Here is a 24,423-nt window from a genome sequence, read left to right on the forward strand (position 1 = left end):
TTAGGGTTAAGGTTATGTTAGTATTACGGTTAGAGTTAGGTTTAGGGTTAGGGTTAGCGTTGGGTTATGTTCAGGGTTAGGGTTAGGGTTAGGGTTAGGGTTATGTTTAGGGTTAGGATTAGGTTTAGGATTAGATTTACCATTAGGTTGATGGTTAGGGTTACGGTTAAAGTTAGGGTTCTCTTAGGGATACGGTTAGGGTTAGGGTTAGGGTTAGGGTTAGGGTTAGGGTTAGGGTTAGGGTTAGGGTTAGGGTTAGGGTTAGTGTTAGTGTTAGGGCTAGGTTTAGGGTTAGGGTTAGGGTTAGGATTAGAGTTAGGATTACGGTTAGGCTTACGTTTCGGGTTAGGGTTAGGGTTAGGGTAAGGTTTAGGGTTAGGGTTAGAGTTAGGGTTAGGTTTAGGTTTAGGGTAAGGTTTAGGTTAGGGTTAGCTTTAGGTTTATTGTTATGCTTAGGGTTGGGTTATGTTCAGGGTTAGGGTTAGGGTTAGGGTTAAGGTTATGTTAGTATTACGGTTAGAGTTCGGTTTAGGGTTAGGGTTAGCGTTGGGTTATGTTCAGGGTTAGGGTTAGGGTTAGGGTTAGGGTTATGTTTAGGGTTAGGATTAGGTTTAGGATTAGATTTACCATTAGGTTGATGGTTAGGGTTACGGTTAAAGTTAGGGTTCTCTTAGGGATACGGTTAGGGTTAGGGTTAGGGTTAGGGTTAGGGTTAGGGTTAGGGTTAGGGTTAGGGTTAGGGTTAGGGTTAGGGTTAGGTTTAGGGTTAGGGTTAGTTAAGGGTTATCGTTAGGGTTACGGTTAGGGTTTGGCTTAGGGTTAGGTTTAGGGTTACGGTTACCATTATATTAGGGTTAGGGTTAGGATTAGGGTTAGGGTTAGAGTTAGGGTTGTGGTTAGGGTCAGGGTTAGGGTTAGGGTTAGGGTTAGGTTTAAAGTTAGGGTTAGCATTAGGCTTAGGGTTAGGATTTGTGTTAGGCTTAGGTTTAGGTTTAGTGTTACGGTTAGGTTTAGGTTTAGAGTTGGGATTAGGGTTAAGGTTAGGGTTAGGGTTAGGGTTCTGGTAGGGTAAGGGTTAGGGTTAGGGTTAGGGTTTAGGTTTAGGTTTTGGGTAAGGGTTAGGGTAAGGGTTAGGGATAGGTTTAGGTTTAGGTTTTTGGTAAGGGTTAGGGTCAGGGTTACAGTTAGGGTTAGTTTTATTTTAGGGTTAGGGTTAGGTTAGGTTTACAGTTAGGGCTAGCTTTATGTTAGTGTTAGGATTAGGGGCAGTGTTAGGGTTAGGGTTACGGTTACAGTTAGGGTAAGTTTTAGGGTTAGGGTTAGGGTTAGGTTTAGTTTTAGGGATAGGGTTTTGTTAGGGTTAGGGTTAGGGTTAGGGTTACGTTTAGCGTTATGTTTGGATTAGTGTTAGGGGTATGTTAGGTTTAATGTTAGTGTTAGTGTTAGAGTTAGGTTTAGGGTTAGGGTTAGTGTTAGGGTTAGGTTTAGACTTAGGTTTAGTGTTAGGGTTAGGGTTAGGGTTACGGTTAGGATTAGTGTTAGGGTTAGGGTTAGGGTTAGGATTAGGGTTAGGGTTAGGATTAGGGTTAGGGCTAGGGTTAGGGTTAGGGTTAGGGTAAGATTAGGGTTATGTTTAGGGTTAGGTTTAGGGTAAGGGTTAGGGTTCTGTTAGGATTAGAATTAGGGTTAGGGTTAGGGTTAGCGTTAGGGTTAGATGGTTAGGCTTAAATCCGCGGTCAGCCGTTAGGGTTAAGGTTATGGTTAGAGTTAGGGTTAAGGTTAGGATTAGCGTTAGCGTTATGGTTAAAGTTAGGGTTAGGGTTAGGGTTCTGTTAGTGTTAGGGTTAGGATTACAGTTATGTTTAGGGTTAAGTTTGGGTTAGTGTTAGGGTTATGCTTAGGGTTATGGTTATTGTTAGGGTTTGGTTTTGGGTTAGGGTTCTGGTTAGTGTTAGGGTTAGTGTTATGTTAGGGTTAGGGATAGGGTTGGGGTTAGGTTTAGAGGGTTAGGTTTAGATCTGCTCTCAGCCGTTAGGATTAGGTTTAGGGTTAGGTTTAGTTTTATGTTACGGGTAGGTTTGGGTTAGGGTTAGGGTTTGAGCGTTAGGTTTAGATCCGCGGGCAGCCGTTAGGGTTAGGGTTAGTGTTAGGGTTGTGTTAGTGTTAGGGTTAGGTTAGGGTTAGGTTTAGTTTCTGACTACAGTAACTAGACCATCTAATAAAAATCATCCTTATTGTCTTTAGCAAAGCAATGGCTTCTATATCATCAATTAATTGTACATGCCCTTGGAAAAAGCCATGGCAATATTTCCCTTGCTTGGAGGTTTATCCAAACGCAGTTATGTATACAATCTGTAGCAGCAGCTACTTTTAGAGAGGGTCATGGAGGAACTTTGCCCACTGAAATTCGAAAATTGATTTGGGATAATGCTTCAGAATTTGAAAAAGGTTTTCAAGCGTTGTGGCAATTAGTCAATTTTACCCTTTATGCAGAAAATGATCAAATTGTGTCCTTTATACTTACTATAAGTAATGCCACCGTATACAATGTATAGCCAATCATTGCATTAGGACTCAATCATAATGGAACTATACTTTATCCTAAAGGGCATAAAGTATGGGCCCATCAAAAGGGAGGAAAGTGGCAAACAATTGATGTAAATGCATGCATTGTGCGTGAACAAAAAGGTTTCATCTGTGAAAGTAACACGCTGGAATCTCAAGACATTTGTCTTGACACTGAGCAAAATATTTGCCACTTTGAGATACATCCTAATGAAACCCTTGAAACTGTACTTGTATATATTGGGAAAGGTTGTGTTTGCATGAGAAGTCATTGTGATTCTATAGTCGTAGATAATGCTGTGGTAGATACCAGTAATCACTCTAATGTTTGTGTTTGCAATTTTACCAAAATCTCAACCATATCACACTATCAGGTAGACCTGCGCAACAGGTATAAGGCCCTGGAGGCCGAAAGGCAATCGATGGATGGAAAAGGCTACAATCCCTCTCCACCAGAGATATTGGCAGGGTTGGAAAAGCCAACCCCCCCGTATAGTGACCACAGGCAGCAGGAAGAAAAGGTGAGTTTTAGTTGTGGGTGATTTATCAATCAGCGGAACAGAGGGTCCAATATGTAGAAGGGACCCTCCTCTAAGGGAAATCTGCTGCCTTCCTGGGGCCTGGGTTAGGACATCACAAGGAGGCTTCCCAGCTTGGTTCAACCGTCAGACTATTACCGATTGCTCGTCCTATATCTGGGAGGAGAAGGAGTGGCAACGCATAGCCTGTGAGCAATCAAAAGGGACTTCAAGGATTTGTCAATTTCTCAAAACTCAACGAAACGCAACGGAAACCCCAAAACACGTCAAAAACACCCAAAAGCGAACCGGAATCAGAAGAAAAAACGTGATTTAACACCAAAAAAACCCTTAAACCTACCTGATGTTCTCCTAAATGTACAATCCACTCCCAACCACCAGAAAACCCAATGGAAACCTAACAAAACCCAACGGAGACCCCAAAACACGTCAAAAACACCCAAAACAAGTCCGGGATAATGCCCAAAAACAGAAGAAAACCCAAAATACCATAGATCCACCCCAAAAACACACTAAACCTACATGATATTCTCCAAAACCCACAATTTAAACTTTTCCACCATGATGACCATCGGAAAACCCAACGAAACCCAACGGAGACCCCAAAACACGTCAAAATCACCCCAAACAAAAACGGGATCACCCCAAAACTGGAAGAAAATTCCAAAAAGCACGGATCCAATCCCCAAACCACCCTAAACCTACCTGATGTTCTCCAAATCCCAAAGTCCACTCCCAACCACCATAAAACCCATTAGGAACTCAACGAAACACAACGGAAACCCCAAAACACGGTCAAAAACACCCCAAAAGCAAACCGAATCAGAAGAAAAAACGTGATTTAACCCCCCAAAAACCTTAAACCTACCTGATGTTCTCCAAAACCCACAATCCACTCCTATTTAACATAATAACCAACAAGAACCCAACAAAACCCAACTGGAGACCTCAAAACACAACAAGAACACCACCCAAAAAAACGGGACTACCCCAAAACCAAAGAAAACCCTAAAAAACAGAAGAAATCCCACAAAACCATAGATTCACCCCTAAAAAAAACCTTAAACACACCTATGTTCTCCAAAACCCACAATTTACCATTTTCCACCATGATGAGCAACAAGAAACCAACTAAAACCCACCGGAGACACCAAAACACAGTCAAAAACACCCCAAAAAAGAACAGGATCACCCCAAAAAAAACAGAAAACCCCAAACACCATAGATGCAGTCCAAAACCACCCTAAACCTACTCGATGTTCTCCAAAACCCACAATTTAAACTTTTCCACCATGATGACCACGGAAAACACAACGAAACCCAACGGAGACCCCAAAACACGTCAAAAACACCCCAAACAAGAAAGGCATCACCCCCAAACTTGGAAGAAAATCCCTCAAAAATCATAGATGCACACCAAAAGTCCCCCTAAACCTACCATATGTTCTCCAAAACCCGCAATTTGCACTTTTCCAACATGATGACCAACAAGAACCCAACAAAACCAAACGGAGACCCCAAAACACGTCAAAAACACCACAAAAATGAATTGGATCACCCCCCCCCAAAAAAAAAAACCAAACAAACAAAAGAAAAAAAACAGAAGAAAACCCCAAATGCCATGAATCCACCCCAAAAGTCCCCCTAAACCTACCTGATGTTCTCCAAAACCCACAATTTACACTTTTCCACCATGATGCCAACGGAAAGCCCAACGAAACCCAACGGAGAACCCAAAACACGTCAAAAGAACCACAAACAAGAACGGAATCACCCCCAAACCTGGAACAAAATCCACAAAAAGCACGGATCAAATCCCAAAACCACCCTAAACCTACCTGATGTTCTCCAAAACCCGCAATTTACACTTTTCCAACATGATGATCAACAAGAACCCAACAAAACCAAATGGAGACCCCAAAACACGTCAAAAACACCACAAAAATGAATTGGATCACCCCCCCCCCAAAAAAAAAACAAAAACAAAAACAAAAAACAGAATAATCATAGAATCATAGAATCATAGAATATCCTGAGTTGGAAGGGACCCTTAAGGATCATCAAGTACAACTCTTGACACCGCACAGGTCTACCCAAAAGTTCACACCATGTGCCTAAGTGCACAGTCCAATCTCTTCTTAAATTCAGACAGGCTCGGTGTAGTGACCACTTCCCTGGGGAGCCTGTTCCAGTGTACAACCACCCTCTCTGTGAAGAACCCCCTCCTGACGTCAAGCCTAAATTTCCCCTGCCTCAGCTTAACCCCGTTCCCGCGGGTCCTGTCACTGGTGTTAATGGAGAAAAGGTCTCCTGCCTCTCGACACCCCCTTACGAGGAAGTTGTAAACTGTGATGAGGTCTCCCCTCAGCCTCCTCTTCTCCAGGCTGAACAGGCCCAGTGACCTCAGCCGTTCATCGTACGTCTTCCCCTCAAGGCCTTTCACCATCTTCGTAGCCCTCCTCTGGACACTTTCCAACAGTTTCATGTCCTTTTTATACTGTGGTGCCCAGAACTGCACACAATACTCAAGGTGAGGCCGCACCAGCGCAGAGTAGAGCGGGACAATCACCTCCCTTGACCTACTAGCGATGCCGTGCTTGATGCACCCCAGGACACGATTGGCCCTCCTGGCTGCCAGGGCACACTGCTGGCTCATATTCAACTTGCTGTCTACCACGACCCCCAGATCCCTCTCTTCTAGGCTGCTCTCCAGCGTCTCATCGCCCAGTCTGTACATGCAGCCAGGGTTTCCCCGTCCCAGGTGCAGGACCCGGCACTTGCTCTTATTGAACTTCATGTGGTTGGTGATCGCCCAGCTCTCCAACCTGTCCAGATCCCTCTGTAAGGCCTTTACGCCCTCATTTGAGTCCACAACTCCTCCAAGTTTGGTGTCATCAGCAAACTTGCTCAAAATACCCTCTATTCCTACATCCAGATCGTTTATAAAAATATTGAAAAGTACTGGCCCTAAAATGGAGCCTTGAGGGACCCCACTGGTGACCGCCCGCCAGCCTGACACAGCCCCATTTACCATAACCCTTTGGGCCCTGCCCGTTAGCCAATTGCTCACCCTTCGTATAATGTTTTTATTTAGCTGTATGGTGGACATTTTGTCCAGTAGGATCCTATGGGAAACTGTGTCAAAAGCCTTGCTGAAGTCCAAAAAAATCACATCAGCTGGTTTCCCTTGGTCCACCATACGGGTGATCTTATCATAAAAGGAAATCAGGTTAGTTAGGCAGGACCTACCCTTCACAAACCCATGCTGGCTGGGACCAATGACTGCTTTGTCCCCCAGGTGCGTCTCAATAAGTTCGAGAACCAACTTCTCCATGATTTTACCAGGCACTGATGTGAGACTGACAGGCCTGTAATTGCTAGGGTCTTCTTTCTGACCCTTCTTGAAAATTGGCACAACATTTGCCAGCTTCCAGTCTACCGGGACCTCTCCAAATTCCCAGGATCGTTGAAAAATAATTGAAAGAGGTTCCGCGATGACATCCGCCAGCTCTTTCAGCACCCGGGGATGAATCCCATCCGGACCCATGGACTTGTAGGGATCCAGGTGGAGTAGCAAATCCCGCACACGTTCAGGGTCAGTTGGGAGTTTGTCATCCCCACCGTCCCGGTCCTCCAGCTCAGGGCACCCTGGGTCCCGAAGCCCATCATCGGCATTGAAGACAGAGGCAAAGAAGGCGTTAAGTGTCTCTGCTTTGCCTATGTCATCGTCTGTGAGGAGACCTTCCCTATCAAGGAGCGGCCCTATGTATTCTTTAGTTCTCCTTTTTCCATTTACATATCTAAAAAAAACCTTTTTATTTTCTCTCGCAGACACAGCCAGCTTCAACTCTAGCTGTGCTTTGGCCACTCGAACTTTCTCCCTACAAACACGAACAGCATCCCTGTATTCTTTCCATGACGCCTGGCCCTCCTTCCAGTAGCGAAACACTCTCTGTTTCCGCCTAATCTCCATTAGAACGTTCCTGGTCAGCCAAGCCGGCCTCCTGCCCCGCCTGCCTGACTTGCGATATTTAGGAATTGCCTGATCTTGTGCTTCTAGGAGGCATCGCTTAAAGAGTGACCAGCACTGGTGGACATCGAGGCCTTCAAGAGCAGTTTCCCAGGGGACCTAGCTGACTAGTTCCCTGAGCAGCCTGAAGTCCCCTTTCCCCATATCTAGGGATGAGGTTTTGGTGGCACTTTTCCTTCTGTCACCATAAATTTTGAACTCAACCACTTCATGGTCGTTATGACCGAGGCAGCCACCAATCACCACATCTCCCACCAGACCCTCTCTGTTTTCTAGCAACAGGTCTAGGAGGGCACCTTTCCTAGTTGGCTCCGTTAGCACCTGCACCAAGAAGTTATCATCTAGGTGCTTCATGAACCTCCTGGACTTGCTCGTGTCAGCCGTGTGGCACTCCCAGTTAACGTCCGGCAAGTTGAAGTCCCCCATAAGGACAAGGGGAGTTAATCTCGAGGCCTCTCTTAGTTCTGTAAAGGATAATTTATCGGCGCTATCATCCTGGCCAGGCGGTCAGTAATAGACTCCCACAACGACATCCCCTTTATTCGTTCGTCTCTTGATCCTTACCCAGAGGCTCTCAACTTTGCCATCGCCGACCTGAAGTTCCACACAGTCCAGCCCCTGCTTCACATACATCGCCAGCCCACCACCTCGCCTACCCTGCCTGTCCCTCCTGAAGAGCCTATAACCATCTATCGCAACACCCCAGTCACAGCACTCATACCACCAGGTTTCGCTTATGCCGATGATGTCGTAGTTCCGGGACTGGGCCAGGACTTCTAGCTCATCCATTTTATTCCTCATACTGCGTGCGTTTGTGTAAAATCATTTCAAGTGCGTCTCCTTGACCCCAAATACCATGAATCTGCCCCCAAAGTCCTCATAAACATACCTGATGTTCTCCAAAACCCACAATTTACACTTTTCCACCACGATGACCACAGAAAACCCAACGAAACCCAACGGAGAACCCAAAACATGTCAAAAACAACACAAAAAAAAAAACGGGATCACCCCCAAAACCGAAAGAAAACCATAAAAGCCATTGATCCACCCCAAAAGTCCCCCTAAACCTACCTGATGTTCTCCAATACCCACAATTTACCTGTTTTCACCATGATGAACAACAAGAACACAAAAAAAAACAACGGAGACCCCAAAATATGTCAAAAACACCCCAAAAAAGAACGGGACCACCTCAAAAACAGAAGAAAACGCTAAAAGAAACAGAAGAATTCCACCAAAACCATAGATTCACCACCCAAAAAACCTTAAAATCACCTGATGTTCTCCAAAACCCACAATTTACACTTTTCCACCATGATGACCACGGAAAACCCAACGAAACCCAACGGAGAACCCAAAAAACACGTCAAAAACACCCCAAACAAGAACAGGATCACCCCCAAAACCAAAGAAAACCCCAAAAAGCACGGATCCAATCCCAAAACCACGCTAAACGTACCTGATGTTCTCCAAATCCAAATGTCCACTCCCAACCACCATAAAACCCAGTAGGAACTCAACGAAACCCAACGGAAACCCCAAAACACGTCTAAAAACACCCCAAAAAAGAACTGGATCAGAAGAAAAAACACCAAAAACTATGAATTTCCCCGCAAAACCACTCTAAACTCACCTGATCTTCTTCAAAACCCACAATCCACTCCCATTTACCTTAACGACCAACGAGAATCCAACTAAAACCCAACGGAGACCCCAAAACAAGTCAAAATTACCCCAAACAAGAACAGGGATAACCCCTAAAAAAGAAAGAAAACCCCAAAAAACCATAGATCCACCCCAAAAACACACTAAACCTACCTGATGTTCTCCAAATCCCAATGTCCACTCCCAACAAACTTAAAACACATTAGGAAATCAACGAAACGCAACGGAAACCCCAAAACACGTCAAAAACACCACAAAAAAGAACGGGATCACCGCAAAAAAGAGAAAAAAAAAAAACAAAAACAAAAACCATGAATCCACCCCAAAATTCCCTATAAACCTACCTGATGTTCTCCAAAACCCACAATTTACGCTTTTCCACCATGATGACCACGGAAAACCCAACGAAACCCAATGGAGAACCCAAAACACGTCAAAAACACCCCAAACAAGAACAGGATCACGGCCAAAACTGCAAGAAAATCACACAAAAGCACGGATCCAATCGCAAAACAACCCTAAACCTACCTGATGTTCTCCAAATCCCAAAGTCAACTCCCTACCACCATAAAACCCATTAGGAACTCAAAGAAACGCAACGGAAACCCCAAAACACCTCAAAAACACCCCTAAAAAGAACTGGATCAGAAGATAAAACACCAAAAACTATGAAGTTCCCTACAAAACCACCCTAAACTCACCTGATCTTCTTCAAAACCCACAATCCACTCCAGTTTCGCTTAACGACAAACGAGAACCCAACGAAACCCAATGGAGACACCAAAACTCGTCAAAAACAACCAAAAAAGAACTGCATCACCCCAAAAAAAAACAGAAGAAAACCCCAAATACCATGAATCCACCCCAAAAGTCCCCCTAAACCTACCTGATGTTATCCAAAACCCACAATTTACAATTTTCCACCATGATGAACAACAAGAACCAAACTAAAACCCAACGGAGACGGCAAAACACGTCAAAAACACGCCGAAAAAGAACGGGATAACCGCTAAAAACGAAAGAAAAACGCAAAAACAATAGATCCACCCCAAAACCACCCTAAACCTACCTGATGTTCTCCAAATCCCAAAGTCCACTCCCAACCACCATAAAACCCATTAGGAAATCAACGAAACGCAACGGAAAACCCAAAACACGTCTAAAACACCCCAAAAAAGAACGGGATCACCCCCAAATCCGAAAGAAAACAATAAAAGCCATTGATCCACCCAAAAATTCCCCATAAACCTACCTGATTTTCTACAAAACCCACAATTTACACTTTTCCACCATTATTACAACGGAAAACCCAACAAAACCCAACTGAGAACCCCAAAGCACGTGAAAAACACTCCAAAAAAGAACGGAATCACACCCAAAACTGGAAGAAAATCCCCAAAACCATAGATCCACCCCAAAACCACCCTAAACCTACCTGATGTTCTCCAAAACCCACAATTTACACTTTTTCAAAATGATGACCAATAAGAACCCAACGAAAGAAAACAGATACCCCGAAACACGTCAAAAACACCCCAAACAAGAACGGGATAACCCCCCCAAAAGAAAGAAAACCCCCAAAACAATAGATCCACCCCAAAACCACCCTAAACTTAGCTGATCTTCTCCAAAACCCACAATTTACACTTTTCAACCATGATGACCAAGGAAAACCAAACGAAACCCAACGGAGACCCCAAAACACGTCAAAAACACACCAAAAAACAACTGGATCAGAAGAAAAAACAGAAGAAAACCCTAAAAACCATGAATCTGCCCAAAAAGTCCTCATAAACCTACCTGATGTTCTCCAAAACCCACAATTTAACATTTTCCACCATGATGACCACGGAAAACCCAACGAAACACAACAGAGACCCCAAAACACGTCAAAAACATCCCAAAAAAGAACTGCACCAGGAGAAAAAACACGAAAAACTATGAATTTCCACCAAAAAACACCTTAAACTCACCTGATCTTCTCCAAAACCCAAAATCCACTCACATTTACCTTAACGACCAACGAGAATCCAACTAAAACCCAACGGAGACCCCAAAACAAGTCAAAAACACCCCAAACAAGAACGGGATAACACCTAAAAAAGAAAGAAAAACCCAAAACCATAGATCCACCCCAAAAAAACACACTAAACCTACCTGATGTTCTCCAAATCCCAAAGTCCACTCCCAACAAACTTAAAACACATTAGGAAATCAACGAAACGCAACGGAAACCCCAAAACACGTCAAAAAAAAAAAAAAAAAAAGAACGGGATAACACCCAAAAAAGAAAGAAAATGACAAAAACCATAGATCCACCCCAAAACCACCCTAAACCTACCCGATGTTCTCCAAAACCCACAATTTAACATTTTCCACAATAATGACCACGGAAAGAGAACGAAACAAAACGGAGACCCAAAAACCGTCAAAAACACCCCAAACAAGAACGGGATCACCCCCAAAACTGGAAGAAAATGCCCCAAAACCATAGATCCACGCCAAAACCACCCTAAACCTACCTGATGTTCTCCAAATCCCAAAGTCCACTCCCAACAAACTTAAAACACATTAGGAAATCAACGAAACGTAACGGAAACCCCAAAACACGTCAAAAACACTACAAAACAGAACGGGATCACCCCCAAAACCGAAAGAAAACCCTAAAAGCCAATGATCCACCCCAAAATTCCCTATAAACCTACCTGATGTTCTCCAAAACCCACAATTTACTCATTTTCACCATGATGAACAACAAGAACCCAACAAAAACCAACGGAGACCACAAAACATGTCAAAAACACCCCCAAAAAGAACAAGACCACCTCAAAAACAGAAGAAAACGCTAAAAAAAAAAAAGAAGAATTCCCCCAAAACCATAGATTCACCACCCAAAAAATCTTAAACTAACCTGATTTTCTCCAAAACCCACAATTTACATTTTCCACCATGATGGCAATGGAAAACCCAACGAAACCCAACCGAGAACCCCAAAACACGTCAAAAACACTCCAAACAAGAACGGAATCACACCCAAAACTGGAAGAAAATCCCCCAAAAACATAGATCCACCCCAAAACCACCCTAAACCTACCTGATGTTATCCAAGACCCACAATTTACTTTTTTCCAACATGATGAACAACAAGAAGCCAAAAAACCCAACGGAGACCCCAAAACACGTCAAAAACACAACAAAAATGAACAGGATCACCCCCCAAAATAAAACAGAAAAAAAAACAAATACCATGAATCCACCCCAAAAGTCCCCCTAAACCTACCTGATGTTCTCCAAAACCCACAATTTACACTTTTTCAAAATGATGACCAACAAGAACCCAACGAAAGAAAACAGATACCCCAAAACACGTCAAAAACACCAAAACAAGAACGGGATAAACCCCCAAAAAGAAAGAAAACCCCCAAAACAATAGATCCACCCCAAAACCACCCTAAACTTACCTGATCTTCTCCAAAACCCACAATTTACACTTTTCCACAATAATGACCACGGACAACCCAACGAAACACAAGGGAGACCCCAATACACGTCAAAAACATCCCAAACAAGAACGGGATCACCCCAAAACTGGAAGAAAATCCAAAAACAAAAAAGGATCCAATCCCCAAACCAGCCTATACCTACCTGATGTTCTCCACATCCCAAAGTCCACTCCCAACCACCATAAAACCCATTAGGAACTCAACGAAACCCAACGGAAACCCCAAAAACACCTCAAAAACACCCCAAAAAAGAACTGGATCAGAAGAAAAAACACCAAACACTATGAATTTCCCCGCAAAACCACCCTAAACTCACCTGATCTTCTTCAAAACCCACAATCCACTCCCATTTACCTTAACGACCAACGAGAATCCAACTAAAACCCAACGGAGACCCCAAAACAAGTCGAAAACACCCCAAACAAGAACAGGATAACCCCTAAAAAAGAAAGAAAACCCCAAAAAACATAGATCCACCCCAAAAACACACTAAACCTACCTGATGTTCTCCAAATCCCAAAGTCCACTCCCAACAAACTTAAAACACATTAGGAAATCAACGAAACGCAACGGAAACCCCAAAACACGTCAAAAACACCACAAAAAAAAGCGGGATCACCCCCAAAACCGAAAGAAAACCCTAAAAGCCGTTGATCCACCCCAAAAGTCCCCCTAAACCTACCTAATGTTCTCCAAAACGAAAATTTACACTTTTCCACCATAATGACCACTGAAAACCCAACGAAACCAAACGGAGACTCCAAAACACGTCAAAAACACCCCAAAAAAGAACTGCATCACCCCAAAACTAGAAGAAATCCCACAAAACCATAGATCCACCCCAAAAACACACTAAACCTACCTGATGTTCTCCAAATCCCAAAGTCCACTCCCAACAAACTTAAAACACATTAGGAACTCAACGAAACCCAACGGAAACCCCAAAACACGTCAAAAAAAAAAAAAACAAAAAGAACGGGATAACACCCAAAAAAGAAAGAAAACCCCAAAAAAATATAGATCCACCGCAAAACCACCCTAAACCTACCCGATGTTCTCCAAAACCCACAATTTAACATTTTCCACAATAATGACCACGGAAAGAGAACGAAACAAAACGGAGACCCAAAAACCGTCAAAAACACCCCAAACAAGAACGGGATCACCCCCAAAACTGGAAGAAAATGCCCCAAAACCATAGATCCACGCCAAAACCACCCCAAACCTACCTGATGTTCTCCAAAACCCACAATTTACACTTTTCCACCATGAAGACCGTGGAAAACCCAACGAAACACAAAGGAAACCACAAAACACGTCAAAAACACCCCAAACAAGAACGGGATCACCCCCAAAACTGGAAGAAAATGCCCCAAAAAGCACGGATACAATCCCAAAACCACCCTAAACCTACCTGATGTTCTCCAAATCCCAAAGTCCACTCCCAACAAACTTAAAACACATTAGGAAATCAACGAAACGCAACGGAAACCCCAAAACACGTCTAAAACACCACAAAAAAAAGCGGGATCACCCCCAAAACCGAAAGAAAACCCTAAAAGCCAATGATCCACCCCAAAATTCCCTATAAACCTACCTGATGTTCTCCAAAACCCACAATTTACTCATTTTCACCATGATGAACAACAGGAACCCAACAAAAACTAACGGAAACTCCAAAACATGTCAAAAACACCCCCAAAAAGAACAAGACCACCTCAAAAACAGAAGAAAACGCTAAAAAAAAAAAAAGAAGAATTCCCCCAAAACCATAGATTCACCACCCAAAAAATCTTAAACTAACCTGATTTTCTCCAAAACCCACAATTTACATTTTCCACCATGATGGCAATGGAAAACCCAACGAAACCCAACCGAGAACCCCAAAACACGTCAAAAACACTCCAAACAAGAACGGAATCACACCCAAAACTGGAAGAAAATCCCCCAAAAACATAGATCCACCCCAAAACCACCCTAAACCTACCTGATGTTATCCAAGACCCACAATTTACTTTTTTCCAACATGATGAACAACAAGAAGCCAAAAAAAGCAACCGAAACCCCAAAACACGTCAAAAACACAACAAAAATGAACAGGATCACCCCCCCAAAAAAAACAGAAAAAAAAACAAATACCATGAATCCACCCCAAAAGTCCCCCTAAACCTACCTGATGTTCTCCAAAACCCACAATTTACACTTTTTCAAAATGATGACCAACAAGAACCCAACGAAAGAAAACAGATACCCCAAAACACGTCAAAAACACCAAAACAAGAACGGGATAAACCCCCAAAAAGAAAGAAAACCCCCAAAACAATAGATCCACCCCAAAACCACCCTAAACTTACCTGATCTTCTCCAAAACCCACAATTTACACTTTTCCACAATAATGACCACGGACAACCCAACGAAACACAAGGGAGACCCCAATACACGTCAAAAACATCCCAAACAAGAACGGGATCACCCCAAAACTGGAAGAAAATCCAAAAACAAAAAAGGATCCAATCCCCAAACCAGCCTATACCTACCTGATGTTCTCCACATCCCAAAGTCCACTCCCAACCACCATAAAACCCAGTAGGAACTCAACGAAACCCAACGGAAACCCCAAAACACTTCAAAAACACCCCAAAAAAGAACTGGATCAGAAGAAAAAACACCAAAAACTATGGATTTCCCCCCAAAACCACCCTAAACTCACCTGATCTTCTCCAAAACCCTAAATCCAATCCCATTTACCTTAACGACCAAGACGAACCCAAGGAAACCCAACGGAGACCCCAAAACACATCAAAAACACCCCAAACAAGAACGGAATCAACCCCAAAACTGGAAGAAAATCCCGAAAAAAACATACATCCACAGCAAAACTCCCCCTAAACCTTCCTGATGTTCTCAAAAACCCACAATTTACCCTTTTCCACCATGATGACCAACAAGAACCAAAGTAAAACCCAACGGAGACCCCAAAACACGTCAAAAAAGCAACAAAATAACGGGATCACCTCAAAAACTGGAAGAAAAACCCGCAAAACTATAGATCCAACCCAAAACCACCCTAAACCTACCTAATGTTCTCCAAAAACGAAAATTTACACTTTTCCACCATAATGACCACTGAAAACCCAACGAAACCAAACGGAGACTCCAAAACACGTCAAAAACACCCCAAAAAAGAACTGCATCACCCCAAAACTAGAAGAAAATCCCACAAAACCATAGATCCACCCCAAAAACACACTAAACCTACCTGATGTTCTCCAAATCCCAAAGTCCATTCCCAACAAACTTAAAACACATTAGGAACTCAACGAAACCCAACGGAAACCCCAAAACACGTCAAAAAAAAAAAAACAAAAAGAACGGGATAACCCCCAAAAAAGAAAGAAAACGGCAAAAACCATAGATCCACCGCAAAACCACCCTAAACCTACCCGATGTTCTCCAAAACCCACAATTTAACATTTTCCACAATAATGACCACGGAAAGAGAACGAAACAAAACGGAGACCCAAAAAACCGTCAAAAACACCCCAAACAAGAACGGGATCACCCCCAAAACTGGAAGAAAATGCCCCAAAACCATAGATCCACGCCAAAACCACCCCAAACCTACCTGATGTTCTCCAAAACCCACAATTTACACTTTTCCACCATGAAGACCGTGGAAAACCCAACGAAACACAAAGGAAACCACAAAACACGTCAAAAACACCCCAAACAAGAACGGGATCACCCCCAAAACTGGAAGAAAATGCCCCAAAAAGCACGGATACAATCCCAAAACCACCCTAAACCTACCTGATGTTCTCCAAATCCCAAAGTCCACTCCCAACAAACTTAAAACACATTAGGAAATCAACGAAACGCAACGGAAACCCCAAAACACGTCTAAAACACCACAAAAAAAAGCGGGATCACCCCCAAAACCGAAAGAAAACCCTAAAAGCCAATGATCCACCCCAAAATTCCCTATAAACCTACCTGATGTTCTCCAAAACCCACAATTTACTCATTTTCACCATGATGAACAACAGGAACCCAACAAAAACTAACGGAAACTCCAAAACATGTCAAAAACACCCCAAAAAAGAACAAGACCACCTCAAAAACAGAAGAAAACGCTAAAAAAAAAAAAGAAGAATTCCCCCAAAACCATAGATTCACCACCCAAAAAATCTTAAACTAACCTGATTTTCTCCAAAACCCACAATTTACATTTTCCACCGTGATGCCAAAGGAAAACCCAACGAAACCCAACGGAGACCCCAAAACACGTCAAAAACACTCCAAACAAGAACGGAATCACACCCAAAACTGGAAGAAAATCCCCAAAAACATAGATCCACCCCAAAACCACCCTAAACCTACCTGATGTTATCCAAGACCCACAATTTACTTTTTTCCAACATGATGACCAACAAGAACCCAAAAAAAGCAACGGAGACCCCAAAACACGTCAAAAACACAACAAAAATGAACAGGATCACCCCCCCAAAAAAAACAGAAAAAAAAACAAATACCATGAATCCACCCCAAAAGTCCCCCTAAACCTACCTGATGTTCTCCAAAACCCACAATTTACACTTTTTCAAAATGATGACCAACAAGAACCCAACGAAAGAAAACAGATACCCCAAAACACGTCAAAAACACCAAAACAAGAACGGGATAAACCCCCAAAAAGAAAGAAAACCCCCAAAACAATAGATCCACCCCAAAACCACCCTAAACTTACCTGATCTTCTCCAAAACCCACAATTTACACTTTTCCACAATAATGACCACGGACAACACAACGAAACACAAGGGAGACCCCAATACACGTCAAAAACACCCCAAACAAGAACGGGATCACCCCAAACCTGGAAGAAAATCCAAAAACAAAAAAGGATCCAATCCCCAAACCAGCCTATACCTACCTGATGTTCTCCACATCCCAAAGTCCACTCCCAACCACCATAAAACCCATTAGGAACTCAACGAAACGCAACGGAAACGCCAAAACACCTCAAAACACCCCAAAAGCGAACCGGATCAGACGAAAATACGTGATTTAACCCCCCAAAAAAACTTAAACCTACCTGATGTTCTCCTAAATGTACAATCCACTCCCAACCACCATGAAAACCATTAGGAACCCAACGAAACCCAACGGAGACCCAAAAACACGTCAAAAACACCCCAAAAAAGAACTGGATCGGAAGAAAAACCCCAAAAGCTATGAGTTTCCCCCCAAAACCACCCTAAACTCACCTGATCTTCTCCAAAACCCACAATCCACTCCCATTTACCTTAACGACCAACGAGAACGCAATGAAACCCAATGGAGACCCCAAAACAAGTCAAAAACACCCCAAACATGAACGGGATAACCCCTAAAAACGAAAGAAAACCCACAAAACTATAGATTTACAACAAAAGTCCCCCTAAACCTACCTGATGTTCTCCAAAACCCACAATTTACAATTTTCCACCATGATGACCATGGAAAACCCAACGAAACCCAACGGAGACCACAAAACACGTCAAAAAAACACCCCCAAAAAACCAGGATCAACCCCAAAAAAGAAAGAAAAACCCAAAAGCCATAGATCCACCCCAAAAGTCCCCCTAAACCTACCTGATGTTGCCATGGCACCCCATGGCTGCCATGGCAACAGAAACCATGGTTACCTTGGCAACACAACTGACTGGTTGCCGTGGCAACACAACCCCATGGTTGCTATGGCAACAGAAAACCGTGGTTGCCATGGCAACGCAACCACATGGTTGCCATGGCAACGCAAAACCATGGTTCCCATGACAACACAACCCTATGGTTACCATGGCAACACACCCCCATGGCTGCCATGGCAACAGAAAACCATGGTTACCATGGCAACACAAAGACATGGTTACAATGGCAAAACATCCCCATGGTTGCCATGGAAACAGAACCCCAGGGTTGCCATGGCAGCACAACCCCACGGTTGCCATGGCAGCAGAAAACCATGGTTGCCATGGCAACACAAGGCCACGTTGCTATAGGGACCATTACAGTGTTGCCATGGCAACATCCCCAGAGACTTCTTCCATGTTTGGGGGAATCCTGGTGGCTTCACACTACCAAGCTGATACAAATCCTCATGGATAAGGTGGTTGTGCTTTTGCAGCTAGGTGTTTTTTTGAAAACAACCTAGAGCATATTACTGAGCCACCGAATGGGTCTCTGCTGAGCCAGGATGGAAATAACTAAACTAAGGCAGGATTTGGAAAGGCAGAAAGACCCGTGACATTTCTCAACCAACCTTTGATCCCCTTTTATGTCTGTGTTCTGCTGCAGAGCCAATGCTGATTGATGCTGGAGTGTCGAATCCTTCTAGTTTGATTTTTCAAAATTCAGGAGCCCCGCAATTGTTTTTAATGATGCTCTGTGGCATACACCTTTACACGAAGGGAAAGTGCCATAGGCAGCATCACACAACCTGGGTTGTCTAGTACCTGTACAGTGCTTTGTACATAAACAGAAGAGTTGGCAGGGATTTTTGTATCGTTCTTTTCTATTTCTTTTCTACAGTTTTTCAAAGACTGTATGCAAACTGTGTTTACAAATTGAGTTTGCTGTCAGTATTGTAGATTATCGCATGTCCATTTTGCTGTTTTCTACCGTCTTGTGAGTACTTGTGTGTTACGTGTTGTCCTTCCTTCTTAAAAAGAATTCATACGCTTCCATCCAACATGTCCTGTGGCCTTCTTAAATATATCCCATTCCCCATGGTCCAGTGTGAGCTGTAGCTTGTAGAATGCATGAGAAAACACCGCACATATATTAATATAAATATGATATGCTCAATACTGATGTAGTTATTAATATAGGTTTTAGGGGGTTGTACTTGTTCTCTGGAAACTACAGTTTAGACTGAACTAAATTGCCTAGTATCTGTAATTTACAGACACTCATATTTTCTTATAATATTTTCTATATGACCATATAAGATAGGGGGATAGGCCTTTAAAGGTGATCTGTACCTTAGAACAAAACCAGTTTTCTCATAGCATTTAGGATCAATGAAATGTTTCTGTGTTATGTTTAGTGATGAATTATAAACAAAGCACAAAATGCAAGAAGCAAAAAGGAATTTCAAGATGTCCTTAAATGCCGCAGTTCATTACAGACCAACGTTATAATAACCTGAACAATCTTCTAGATTGACTGTCTTGGGCAATTGCCCCTCATTTTTGTCATTTTTCCTGGTATTACCTTTGCCAAATCTTGCAGTTCTTTCTTACGACCTGATCATGTGTAATTGACTCACTCAGACTTCTGATGAAAGAAAATTGCAGATCTGGGTAGGCAAAAGATAGGTTGTCAGTTACCTAGTCCATCTTGCTATAATGTAATGTACTTGAGTTTAGCCTGCAGAAAGACTTCATGACTTGGCCACCAAGCTTTGCCTTCTTGAAAGGGGACCAACAGAACCATCATGGGATCACTGCAATTGGGTAGCATCTGTACAAATACCTCCTGCATTCTTATATATTTTAAAGAGATCAAACACTATTTTTTTGACCAGGACAAGTAAAGGTTGCTTCTCTTTTATGGTCGACTGTTCCCATTAGGCAAATATCCATTGGCATTAAGGCCATGGTTACAATAATTTTATTTAATGAACAAAGGACGGTTTGGAGAGGAATAAACATGACTTAATATAAATATTAATAACACTTACATCACAGAAGGTTTCCCTTATGGTCAACAAGTTCGTGATTAAAAACGAAGAAAACATTGAACAGCTAGTATTGCTACCGCAGTGTGACTGATAACTGGGCAGCTCTTCATCTATTCAGAAACCTGTGGGTTGTGTTATTGTGCTGAGGTTTTGGAGACTAAATTTCTGGTAGATATACATGTAGGAAGTGTGTTGATGTACCCTTGTATTTTAATCTCTTTCTTGTATTTTAAATCAGTTTTACCAGGTATTATCTTAATAGGAACTGCAGGTAGAATAGAGCTAAGTGAGTCACTGATAGCTGTAAAACCTTATTGATACCAGTTCTGACATTTTGTTGAAGCATGATGTCCAGTGCCTCTCCGCACTTAGTGTAGATAATGTAGCTATCAATGTGTAATTTCAGTGAAATGGTGTATACAGTATGGGTAGCGGTGCTTTAATTTAAATTTACTCGTTGGTGTGTATTGAACAGTAGCATCAAATTAGGCCATCTTTTAAAACTCTGTTCCACTTTTGTTTTTTGTTCTTTTGTCTGAGTTTGTTTTCCTTCTGGCCATTCAACTGAGTCAATTACGTAGTTTAGTAGCTGCTTTATCCTTCAATTATGGGCTATCTTGTTCTGACAACATTCAGAATAATGTATTCAGTCAAGTTATTGTAAATACATTGGTTTTAGTTTTCAGGTCTCTAACCAGCATGGTACGTGCTAGTACCTGCATGGGTGTGTTTCCCTGGCAGTGAGCGAAACTGATGCCAGCATAGATGTGTTTGTCATGAGTACGTTTGTTATGACACTAAAAATTAATGCACGCATAGAATGATTAGTTTATGTTTTGTTTTATTCTTGTTTGTCTGATGCGCTGGGACTCTACCACCAGAAGTTCAGTAAGTCACTGCTTAAATTAGCACAATGAGCAAGGGGGAAATCAATCTAGCTGCCTTATGCTGGATACCCTGTCTGCTACTTGCGCAGAGTGCTGCATGCTGCGGGCAGCAAGGGTCTGCCTGTCCTCTCTGGAGCACCAGCCCCTGCTGTGTCCCCTTGGTAGGAACAGACTGTAAGGTAAATTCACAGACTCATGGGCAAGGATCCACTGCTTCTGACATTGTTAGACGAGGATATTGATAGCTACTGGAAATTAAGTGTAAAGCTAAGTGCTTCTCAAGCTACTGTAGTTGATGTCCAGGATGCCTGTTATATACAAGAAGGATGTCTTTTCATAAAATAGATAATAAAACAGACATACGTATTCAGTGGCAAAATTATTCTGAAATCAGGGCTATAATCTGTAAGAAAATTCCTTTTTTTTTGTGGACAAAAACTGAAAGTGGTTCTTAAAGATTTTGACACAGCAAGAAAAAAAAAATCTGGATCATGCCCAGGGTACCTGAGCCTGCTTCTCGTAAATACATATGTTCATTCCCCGTTTTGATCCCTGCCCAGTGATGGGCAGGGCTATGGGGTGTCTCTGAGGTCACAAAGGGCAGGCGAATGCTGCACCAGACCTCGCCTAGGAGGCTATAGGGACGGCCTCCACTGTTACTTTGCAGTCTTATGGGCCTTCACCTGCTGGCTCTTCACTGTCTCCCTTGTCATTGCAGAGACCTGTTTAGAACAAAGACTCCTCAGATTCAATTATCCCTCTAAAAGATATACCTAAAGATTCTTCTTCGGATGGTCACTCATTTTATGAGGTCCTAATGGAGTGGGTCCTACCCACTGAGCACTGAGCACGTTGTTCCTGCAGATCCCCTGACATGTCCCGACAGCTCCAAATTCCTCTGCAGGCCTTCATCGGCCATCAGCCCCACTGCAGGAGGTGCAGTCCCATCGAGATCAATCCACTCGTCTACTTAGGCAAGTGCCACCATAAAGAGAGCTCTTGGTGCAGCCCTTGATCCCTCACAGAACACTCTGGGACTTTTTAAGGCTGGACTCCACAAAGATGCCCAGAAAATAGAAGAGCAGAGAGCAACCCCTTGGCTGTGTTCCTGGCAGCAGCTTTGGAAGAGGCGTCTGGGCTTCCGGGTTTGCCCTGAGCAAGACCCTCTTGTTACTGTGGTCCTAGCAGGGAGGCCAGCTGTGACCCAGGGCTGCACTGTACTTGCTGCTTCCTGCAGCCACAGAGATGCCACTGTAGAGACAATAGGACTGTCACATAGGTACACGAGATCTGATGGCTTATCCAAATAAAAGAGAAAAGGAAAAAATGTGGAGACCAAAAGAGAGTAGCAGTGAAAAGGCCACGTTCTGCTGCTGGCCATGGCCCTGGCTCCAGGGAAGCAGCAGCCCTGATCCAACCTCCATGTGACAACAGGGCTCCTGGTCCAGAGCCCCTCCTGCATGCTGGGGCTGCTCCCCCAGCTCCAGAGGAGATGGGAAGAGATGATAACTGATAACAATGTGGTTCTGATGTTTGTTTTTGTTTTAGTTTTTCTTTTTGGATGTGTTTCTCTACATGGTAATCCTGCTTCTTTAGGTAATCAGAAGATTGGGTATTTTAAATGAAAAAAAATCAGGTAGCAGGTTAAGGATAACATTATTTAAATCAAAAGAAATAATTTGAAGAAAATATTGTAGAGAAATGGAATAATTATTTTTTCTTTGCAGTTCCTGAAATAATCCGGGAACTCACCGTCAGTTTTGATTCCAAAAAAGCAGGTTTCCAAAGAGTTTCCTTACTGCATCCTTGAGCTCCTGGTTCCTCATGCTGTAGATGAGGGCGTTCACAACTGGAGGTACCACTGAGTACAGAACTGCCACAACAAGATCCATGGATGGGAAGGAGATGGAGGGGGGCTTCAGGTAGGCAAACATGGCAGTGCTGATAAACAGAGAGACAACAGCCTACAGGGTTTGGATTAGGGTTAGGGTTAGGGTTTGAGCGTTAGGTTAGGGTTAGGGTTAGGGTTGGGGTTGGCTTAGGGTTAGGGTTGGGTTAGGGTTCGGTTTAGTTTCTGACTACAGAAACTGGAACAACCAATAAAAATCATCCTTGTTGGCTTTACGAGCAAATCAATGGCTTCTATATCATCAATTAATTGTACATGCCCTTGGAAAAAGCCAAGGCAATACCTCCCTTGCTTGGAGCTGTATCCAAACGCAGTTATGGATACAATCTGTAGCAGCAGCTATTATTAGACAGGGAGAAGGAGGAACTTTGCCCACTGAAATTCAAAAATTGATTTGGGATACTGCTTCAGAATTTGAAAAAGATTTTCAAGCGTGGTGGCAATTAGTCAACTTTACCCTTTATGCAGAAAATGATCAAATTGTTGCCTTTATACTTACTATAAGTAATGCCACCGTATGCAATGTATAGCCAGTCATTGCATTAGGACTCAATCATAATGGAACTATACTTTATCCTAAAGGGCATAATGTATGGGCCCATCAAAAGGGAGGAAAGTGGCAAACGATGTAAATGCATGCATTGTGCGTGAACAAAAAAGTTCCATCTGTGAAAGTAACACGCTGGAATCCCAAGACATTTGTCTTGACACTGAGCAAAATATTTGCCACGTTGAGATACATCCTAATGAAACCCTTGATACTGTACTTGTACATATTGGGAAAGGTTGTGTTTGCATGAGAACTCATTGTGATTCTATAGTCGTAGATAATGCTGTGGTAGGTACCAGTAATCACTCTAATGTTTGTGTTTGCAATTTTACCAAAATCTCAACCATATCACACTATCAGGTAGACCTGCGCAACAGGTATAAGGCCCTGGAGGCCGAAAGGCAATCGATGGATGGAACAGGCTACAATCCCTCTCCACCACAGATATTGGCAGGGTTGGAAAAGCTAATCCCCCCTGTATAGTGACCACAGGCAGCAGGAAGAAAAGGTGAGTTTTAGTTGTGGGTGATTTATCAATCAGCGGAACAGAGGGTCCAATATGTAGAAGGGACCCTCCTCTAAGGGAAATCTGCTGCCTTCCTGGGGCCTGGGTTAGGACATCACAAGGAGGCTTCCCAGCTTGGTTCAACCGTCAGACTATTACCGATTGCTCGTCCTATATCTGGGAGGAGAAGGAGTGGCAACGCATAGCCTGCGAGCAATCAAAAGGGACTTCAAGGATTTGGGATAAGGAACTCGGGTGTGCAGGTCGTCTGATCCTCAACTCTCCCTGATACTTTCTTGCCCTTTTTGTACCAATTTTCCAATTGGCTATACGTACAGACTGGGCGACAAGACTCTGGAGAACAGCCTCACAGAGAGGGATCTGGGGGTTGTGGTTGTCAGCAAGTTGAATATGAGCCAGCAGTGTGCCCTGGCAGCCAGGAGCGCCAACCATATCCTGGGGTGCATCAAGCACAGCATCGGTAGTCAGTCAAGCGAAATGTTTGTACCGCTCTGCTCTGCACTGGTGCAGTCTCGCCTCGAGTA

The 24,423-nt window shown here is 43.2% G+C and overlaps 1 long non-coding RNA gene across 1 annotated transcript; it reads right to left on the bottom strand.

Annotated features, from left to right (window-relative positions):
- Positions 1–10,208: 10,208 nt before the first annotated feature.
- On the bottom strand, positions 10,209–17,881 carry LOC116501570. The gene is made up of 3 exons (XR_004254454.1): positions 17,867–17,881; positions 10,603–10,713; positions 10,209–10,237 (listed from the first exon to the last, which is right to left on the bottom strand). It is a non-coding gene; the product is annotated as an uncharacterized LOC116501570 (long non-coding RNA).
- Between the last annotated feature and the right edge of the window lie 6,542 nt (positions 17,882–24,423).

The sequence above is a fragment of the Aythya fuligula genome, unplaced genomic scaffold, assembly GCF_009819795.1.
Source record: "Aythya fuligula isolate bAytFul2 unplaced genomic scaffold, bAytFul2.pri scaffold_40_arrow_ctg1, whole genome shotgun sequence".
NCBI classification, from domain to species: Eukaryota; Metazoa; Chordata; class Aves; order Anseriformes; family Anatidae; genus Aythya; species Aythya fuligula.